The sequence below is a fragment of the Pundamilia nyererei genome, unplaced genomic scaffold (genome assembly GCF_000239375.1).
Source record: "Pundamilia nyererei isolate P.nyererei 1_Seehausen unplaced genomic scaffold, PunNye1.0 scaffold00234, whole genome shotgun sequence".
Taxonomy (NCBI): Eukaryota; Metazoa; Chordata; class Actinopteri; order Cichliformes; family Cichlidae; genus Pundamilia; species Pundamilia nyererei.
The window spans coordinates 306,377-312,595 of record NW_005187635.1 but is presented as its reverse complement, the minus strand read 5'-3'; the positions used below and the strand labels follow the sequence as shown (position 1 = coordinate 312,595).

Sequence of the window (6,219 nt, the reverse complement as noted above, 5' to 3'; positions counted from 1 at the left end):
CATAGGACCTTTCTTGACCAAGCAGTAGTTGTACTAATTGTATTTTACTGAATAGCGGACAAGGACACATACCTCTAGGCAGCAAAAGAAAACAACACATGTCAACCCCCTCTGATGATGAAAATACCGTGTTTATGCTGTGATTGCAATAAGCATTTCTGCCAGGACTAAACCACAGCCACCAAGCCCCTACAGACAAACTATGCTTGGTACATCAGTTATATTTTCAGTGTGGGATGTAGATCTGTCGCTGGCAGTTTGTGCAGTTCAGCTACAGGTGAGGTTCTTCCAAAATTAGTTGTGAAGTGCCAGTGAGAAGATGTGGTTTACCATATAATTGACTAGACAAGAGCATCACACATTGGCTGCAGCTATGGAAGGATGCCTAACATTAGACAGATTTCTGGAATCACAAAAATGTGAGAAGACTTCAGCTTCTCCCACCACAAAGACACAGACTCACCAAAAATGTGGACACAGTCCTTTCAGTTTTGTTTTTTTTAATTGGGCTGTTTTGTTAAACCACTTTAGTGCACATAATCTAAAACATATCCAGTTCCTGTTTTGCAACCATGCTATTCCAGTGTTTTAAACATCCAATACTTCAGATAAAGATTACCACATTGTTCAGAGTAATTGTTGCGTACAGTGTGCATTAGTGGGATTCTTTTGTTACATCTGTGCATTGCTTGATGGCCAACCTGACTTTGTAACCTAGTAACCACAACTGTGGGCTTTTTTTGTTTTGTTTTTTCTGATGTCTTGTGGTTGTATTACTTATGTTATCATCTTTGTTTGATTTGCAGATAGAAACACCAAATCATTCTAGTTTCTGGAGCAGAGCTGCAGCTAGCAGTTACTCTCATTGTTCTCCATTATTGATCAGTTGTTTGCTTCGTATCACCCTCCCACATTTCTAAAAGCACAAGGTTTGTCATGGAGCGCTTGTGTTGTTAATTTATTATCATATAAAGAGTAACACAAAGAAAAATCACAACTGAGACACTGATTCAGATAACCTTTTTGGATTTTTGCTTGAAAATGTACTTAAATGATCAACAGTTTTGCACAAGCAGCAGCTTAATTTGCTGTTAATTACCATTGTATGTCCATCAGAAAGGCCAGATTATCCTGTGGCGGTTCATTAACATTCCTTTTCTATGTATAAATTTGAATTTTACAAGTTGACTTTCCTCCAACGTTTAATATATGATAAAAGCCACAAAGGCACAGGTGACATCTTAATGAAGACTGCAATCTTACACCACAATTTAAAAAGAAATGCATTAGAGGGATGTTTTAAATGCTGGCAAGCTAAGAAGCTAAAGTATTCAGACAGCTTTCGGCAGCTCTAATATTTCTTGTTATCTCCTCAGACTCCTTCGCTGCCATAACACATTACTTAACTCCCTAATCCTTGACCGCTTGATTAATACTTTTCTTGTGCAGACAAAAGAAGGGATCTTTACTCTTTACCCAGTAAACTGAAGATAGTAAATGTTTTTCCATCCACCCCCTCCCTGTTCGTACTGTCAGCGAGGATTTTCTGAGGCTTTAAGTCATTATTATTGCAAATGAAAGGAATACCACACACAGGCGCTGATTTGAAGAGAAAAACAGTCGTCTGTGCCTAAACAAGACAAGCTAAAGAGACCTGACAAAAAGATGAATCTTATACCACTGTTGATAGCTCAGTATTAGGGAATGGTTGCCATGTGAGGCATCTTCGAAGTGACATGGTGACATATCGCTGAAACATCCTCCAAGGTCATGTAAGCAAACTAGGAAACAATATTCTATGATGAACTCTTCTTAAAGGGAGAATCCATCCTTTTACACAAATCAATATCTTCACTACTAAAATCGGAAAAGTTAAACTAGGTTATATCTTGAAGGTTATGCTGGCTTGGGCAAAAAGATTTCTAACAAGAAAGCCTGTGTTACAAACAGGGCATGTCAAGTTTTAAAAACATAGCAGTGCAAAAAGCTGGAAGGCTCTAACCAGGGACGCTTTTAAGTTCTGTTTTAAAGCTTGGCCCATATTAGGAACTAAGTAAGAATCTATCCATGTACGGTATGATGTCTTTGATGCAATACCTAATTGGTGGAGGAACTGCAGTATGAGTCATAAAGTCATAGTGGGACACAACAGCTTTGCCTAAAATTCGAATTCCAGTTGCTAAAATTTAAATACAGGCAAATGAAACCTAAACCAAATAATACTAGAATGCTGAGACCTTTCTGTCGCAATAGGAAAGACTAAAAAAAAGCTTTACATGTGACCATTATCATAGTAATCTGTTGTTTGCACAGGAACCAGCTCTGCCCATGCTCTGCAATCTGAGTCTAATTCTCTGTTTAGCCAAAAAAATAACCTGAAGCAAGATGTGCATTTTGCACACTGAGATAGAAGCATGAGGCACAGAGTGTGTGTGAGGTAGTACGCCCAAGCAGTACCACACAGTGAGCAGAGGGAATCATTAATCAGGCAAAGCTCCACAGAACATACTTTTAATGGAAAAAGTTGCACTTGTGTAAAAAGCTCAGCTAAAATTTGACAATGTGCTAACAATCATGGAGGAGTTGGTTTCTGGTGTCAATGCTTCAGTGAGGGGCAAAGAAATGTGTAAATCCAATCTCACTTAAACCAGGGATGGACAGACTTTCACGGAGAAATGCTGGAGGCGATTTGACAGTGAGGAATTTCCCTCCTGCTGGAAATTCATCCATCACCCAGTTTGCCAAGCAAAGAAGTGGTGGGTTTCATCACTCCCAGCTACACTTTTGTCTCCTCCCCTTTATCTTTCTGTTTTTTAATCTCCCTCTTCCTTGTCAGAGTCTAACTCTCCAATGCTCTTTTCAACAGGATTTGAAAAGATAAAACTCTTGCTGATTGGTGGTGCTGACGACCACACAGTCTCTCCTGTCCTTTTATCTGCCTTTAACAGCCCGCTCTCTCTTCCTTTTTGCACATTTGTGTAGATTTCTGCAGATTCATATAAAATCTAAATGCTCTGCAAGCGACGTGCATGCCGATCTGGCTGCTATGGTATATTGTTTGTGCATCAAAGATAAAACTTTTCAGCTGAACAACAACAAACAGGCCGTCACTTTTTGCTACACAGGAGTTGGCTTTATTACTATGGCACAAAGCAAGAGAGACTGCTGTGACAGCCAAAATGCAACAAAGACATCCACACCATTAAAAGTATGAAATTAAAAAATACCCTTCATGCATGTTTCATTTGTGTCCACATAATGTGGAACATTCGAAGGCTATCTTAGACAGATGTGCTGTCTGGCTTCTCACAGAAGATATTAGCGAGTTTAATGGTTATTTAAGATAAAAATAAAACTGTCACTGTACAAGAGCAGAAAAACACAAGTTGGAATCAAACAGATGAAAATGTGACAGCAGCTGAATGCAGCACAACTTGCTCTTGGTTGACATTTCAGTCTCCTTCTTTCTCCAAATGGCCTCAAGGCCCTCAGTCCTTCAACCTGACAGAAGACGAGCCATGTCTGGAGCTCCTGCTGGGCGCTCGGCTTGTAAATCAGTATACTCAGCTGCATGCTAAGCAGCCTTTGTTTGATAGGCTGCAAGTTAAATACTGGCTGTTTAAAAGCGAAACTCAGAACACAGATCCTGCATGGCTGTTGGCGAAAATGATGAAACAGCAATGTGTTCCGCTGTAAGTTAGTGAGTCATGAGAGCGAGAAAAACAAATGTGTGGTTGATCTGATATGCACACCTTAAAATCTGCCTGCTGCGTATCCGTGTGCGGGGTGTCTGCGAGCACCGCTGGTGACATGCAGCTGCAACAATAACTACAAACATGCAAAAAGATGGAGCCTCTATCTCAAACCACATTTCTTGAAGCTACTCTAAATGAACTGCAGACTTGTGCCTCATGGGCGTAATTACCCTATCTCTCAAAGCTGATAGAAAGATATTGGAGAACAGAGACGCAAATAGTCTGATACTTAACTGTGAAAAGTTGGAGGTTTTTTGGTGGGGGGTTAAATGATAAAGTCCTAATATGCAGGACCAAAATTTTCTCTGTGAGTTGTATTAATGTTTTTGATCAGGATTAAAGAAACTAAAGAGGGTCCGAAAAAAATAACATATGCGACCCTTTTAAAATTATTTCTTAATGGCTTTAATCAAAATGGTAACTCATTAATGTAGAATGCTTAACAGAGGTCAGACAAGTCAACAGCAGCATGGGCTGTCCCAACACTGTGGCTGGGCTCACTTCCACCTCTTGGCTCAAACTCAAAAGGTGTCAACCGACCACGTACACCAAATACTTGTTGCAAATCATGCAAAGAATATTCACGGGGAAAATGAAAACATTACGCTGTTACTCACCAGCTCAGGCTTGCCCGCTTGATGATATTATAAGTCCAACACAGTGGGAAAGCTGAATTACACAAAATAGAAAAGTTTTTTTAAAAATGCGGGGAGAAAAAAAAAGCGACCCTTCTTCCGGCTCAATCAATTTTATGAAGAGAGCAAGAAGAGTTACAAAAAATGCGACACAAACTCCCCGGGTAGTGTAACTGTACACCTGAGTAGCTTCAGCGCGGAGCTGGCCCCAAAATGTGACAGTCGTCACATGGAGGCTGGACGACGCGTCGTCAAATGTGTGAAACTTTTTACTTTGAAAGAAAATAAAGTCCTCGTCAAACAGAAAGCGCTTGAAAAAGTGAAAGAGTCCTGCCTTTCGGCGCTCTCCTGCTCTTCCAACCCCGCTTTTTTGGAGTGTATGCGTGTGTGAGGAGGACCAGAGTCGGTCTGTCCGGCGGTTACCTGACTCCAGTCATTACCGTGAGGCCAGCCCTCCTCACAACAGCAGCTGCCGCCTCATGTTTCCTGGTATTGTCGCTCTGAGTGGCTGCAAAACCGACAAACAGCTTTACTCAAAAGCAACAGGTTGAGATGCTTTCCTCTTTTATTTGCCGAGGACTGAGCTGTGACCTGCGGCTCTGGCTCTGATCCGTTACATTAACATAAGAGTAACGGCGAAAACTCCAGTTACTGTAGTATTTACTTTTCTTTGCGTTTCCTTGTAGCTGTGTAGCTGCACTGTATTAAACCAAGTCTCAATGCTTGTTTCTCGTAGGTGTGCAAGGCCAAGTCGTTTAAAAGGTATGACCATCACGAAAGTCTAACCAGGGTATGAACAAAAATATAATTATCATTATTAGCATCCCTTTCAGTTTCAGTTTCATTAGTGGCAAAATTAATATGCATGCTTTTTTTCTCTCTCTCTTTCGTATGTGTGCAGAGGTGGATGCTATCTGATTTGAACCCGGTGTTAGATCTGCAATACATTTACCCAGTGGCAGCCCCATCTAACACAGCTAGCCCAGCTTCCAGTCTGTTTTCAAAGGAAAAGAAGCTTATTAAAAATAACCGAACTCAGAGCAATTATAACACTTCAGAGGACTGCGCAGTAAAAGTGCAGCTAATTGCATGTAATTAGGTAGCCTATATATTGTGGTCCAGCTTTATGATTATTTGTGATGCTGTTCAGGTCCTTTGTGTTATGCTGACAGGTGTTTATATTATTTTGACCAGTCTTTATATTAATCACACCTCTAGCTGTGAGGTGAGTGGGTGGTATATATTGGATTGCCCAATATGTAGCTGTAAAATTAATAGACTGTAACTGCTCAGGGCTGCATTAAGCTATGCGTGTATTTATTATTTATATAGGATGGGAGCCAGGGATTCGATTATAAAGTGTGACCTGTGGGTCATCTGCCTAAATGCTCCTGAGTGTCTGATGTAAACAGGTGCCTGAAATCAACTAATTCAGCTGCATTCTGGTTGCTTGATGGAAACACGAGAGGCTGTTTGGAATATTAATAAGCAAATGAGACAAGGGTAATGTAGGAGTGGGTTGCACATTTATTTGGAATAGCTAATGTGTCATGTCCCTAACCTTTATTTTTCTGTTTGCAATATTTTAAAAAGCAGGGGGGAAAGACACAAAGAAGAATTTCTTGTTGCCTTTGGTAGTAATTTTGCTTGTTTTGTGAACATATTAAAGCCTAACAAACTCTGCATCTACTTTTAAATTACTCTTCAAAGCTTACTTTAACCAAAAGTTGTTTTTAAATAAATAATACAATATTATTTCTTTATCATCCATTTCTTCTTATCGTTAATTAATTCATTACTTAGCCTACCTCTCATAGTCTGTCTGTCCA

At 40.1% G+C, this 6,219-nt stretch overlaps 1 protein-coding gene across 4 annotated transcripts in view; it reads right to left on the bottom strand.

The window, feature by feature from the left end:
* The window catches only part of palm3 (paralemmin 3), a 31,605-nt gene extending 26,676 nt beyond the window's left edge, over window positions 1–4,929 (bottom strand). For 2 of the 4 annotated variants that reach the window (XM_005748934.1, XM_005748935.1), the window contains exon 1: window positions 4,373–4,929. The gene's annotated coding sequence lies outside the window, so the exon portion shown is untranslated. The remainder of the gene's footprint in view (window positions 1–4,372) is intronic. The other 2 variants (XM_005748933.2, XM_005748932.2) reach the window with 1 other exon arrangement.
* Window positions 4,930–6,219: the final 1,290 nt, after the last annotated feature.